This window comes from Euprymna scolopes, chromosome 19 (assembly GCF_053919585.1).
Source record: "Euprymna scolopes isolate OS-2025 chromosome 19, ASM5391958v1, whole genome shotgun sequence".
Lineage (NCBI taxonomy): Eukaryota > Metazoa > Mollusca > Cephalopoda > Sepiida > Sepiolidae > Euprymna > Euprymna scolopes.
Window position 1 is genome coordinate 112249065 of NC_136500.1, and position 2542 is coordinate 112251606.

The 2542-nt window shown below is 38.2% G+C and overlaps 1 pseudogene; it reads right to left on the minus strand.

Moving 5' to 3' along the window:
- Positions 1-1972: 1972 nt before the first annotated feature.
- On the minus strand, positions 1973-2089 carry LOC145240407 (5S ribosomal RNA; annotated as a pseudogene).
- Between the last annotated feature and the right edge of the window lie 453 nt (positions 2090-2542).

Here is a 2542-nt window from a genome sequence, read left to right on the forward strand (position 1 = left end):
AGGGGGAACTAGTGTTACAAGTTTGTAGGAGCACATCCATTGAATTACTAGTAAAACAACACAAGAATGCAACATTGCGGCGATGGAACCGGGATTGCAGCTTGGTTAACAATACGGGATCAACTAGTGGTTGTTGCACTGATCCATATACGGCAACAATATTTCATGCATCGGCGAATGGTGGCTTTGTAAAGTTTTTTCTAGTGCGGTAGAAGAGAGCTACCTTCTTGACAGCAGCCTTGGCAATGTTTCCTTGACAACATATTTGTTCCAATTTACAGTGCCGGCAAAAATCCGCACTTGTAATTTTTTCAAAAACTGCAAAATTAAGCTACATTTTATGTAACTGTTTAAACAACCTATTAAACCTCATTTGATTCGCCTTTTATTCTGCCAGTGTTAATAGTTTGTCGGAGCACATCCATTGAAGTACTTGTAAAACATCACAAGGATGCAACATTGCGGCGATGGGACCGGGATTGCAGCTTGGTTAACAGTGCGGGATCTATTAGATTGGAGATTCCTTTAAAAAAAAAACACTAGAGACTAGTGGTTGTTGCACTGATCCATATATGGCAACAATATTCTATTCATCGATGCATGGTGGCTTTGTAAAGTTTTTTTTTATCTAGCACGGTAGAAGGGACCTACCTTCTTCACAGCAGCCTTGGCAATGTCTTCTATGTATTTGTCCCAGTCTATGTTACCTTTGAATGTTAAGTTGAAGAGTTTGAATGATGAATTCGCATAGCAATGGGTAGCTGGAAAGTTCTTTGTAATTGTTGAAGGAAAGAGACTTTGTCGTAGTAGCATTAAACCTTACCATCCATTTACATCCGCAGTCCACAAAAGACGGAGGGTAATTTTCTAAGATTTCAGACATTGTTTTGAATATGTGTATATTAGTTTTTCCCAAATCGCTCATTCCAAAAAAAAGGAACATTTAAACACAAATACTAAATATTTATCAACGAAATAAATCAATATTCTTAAACAGAAGTATTTGTTAGATTAAAATAATTATCAAATAAAAAAAAACAATAGAAAAAATTACTTAAATAATGAAATATCCTTTTTCTAAACCAATATGAAAATCACTTAACCTTGCAACATATATTGCATATTCTCCACATTAAAAAACGACCCTGGTGTCTAACTCTGTCCTGTGGGGAGGCATTTTAAATAGGAACATATATCGCATATTTATAAGTTGTATATAAGTCGTACGTCTGTTGTGTGAAGTTGAATTAACTTAAAATATAGCGTTTTGACTTTGCCCTTAGTGTGAGAAATGGGCGGCCCAACTTCCACATTTATTCATTTAAAAGAAGGTACAACCTCCCCCAATATAGTTGTGACGAAGGTGTCTTGATTTGTGTCCGCTATCCCTGGCAATTATCACACATGAGTAGGTGCAGCACTTCCGGTGTCCTAAAACCATTCTTTTCCTTTTCCCCTCTTTTTGGGTTCAGTGGGGCAGATGACAGGGACCTGATTCATTCATCTCGGGGGTCGTTCGTTCGTCTATGAATCAAACGCTGACATACATTATTGTCTGTTGATGGGGGTGACGCCTTTTATTAGTTTCACGCGACAATCCCACTGAATCCTATCTCAGTTTGTTATTTATCTCATTCTTTTTAACATGACTCAACCATTGTCCCCTTTGATAAGAAAAAAAACAGGTACATATATGTTTTGGGTCACACACGAATATATATATATATATATATATATATATATATATATATATATATATATATATATATATATATATATATATGCGTGTGTGTGTGTATGTGTGTGTGTCTTCCTTCAGTCTTGACAGACTATGGATACCCACTACGCGTGAAATTTTTGTGGCAAGAGTTGCGCAATCCCCAACCACGCCTCTTCTGATTCGACATTGTTGAATATCAGTGGCAAGTGGAGGTTCAGGACGACTGGAAACAATGCCGAAATAAGTGGAAAGCACATATAGCGCCTAGAATTCCCAAATGGTCCCCCATCTAGTACTAGCCAGGCTCAACGTTGCTTAACTTAGGTGATCTGACGAGAACCGGTGTATCAACGTGATTATGCCGTACATAATATGAGTATAATTTATATATATACTAGCGGGGGTACCCGGCGTTGCCCAAGTGTTTGTTTCCGGGACGGGGGGGGAGTTTTAAAAAATGTTATGGTAGGTAAGTAGGAAGTATCAAACCCGGAGTCATGAGTAAAAGTAGGAAAATAAAGTGTGAAAAAAAACAAAAACATCTGCAACGTTAACAGTTCGGCCACCAAGAAAAGTCCATTCCAGTTGTTTAGAAAAAAAACAAAAAAAAAAACGACTTCGGTAGGTCGGCGCGAACGTGAAAATATAATGTGAATTGTCCAGCACGCTAACCACTACGCCACAGAGCACTGCAGCTTAGTTTAGTGATTTTAAATAACTTCACATGAAAGAACTACGAAGCCAAACCGGTGTTCTCTTCTCAACTGTTCCTTGCGAACGATCCCCAAACGGTGTTAAGTGGTGGCAGGGGGAGGAGGAATT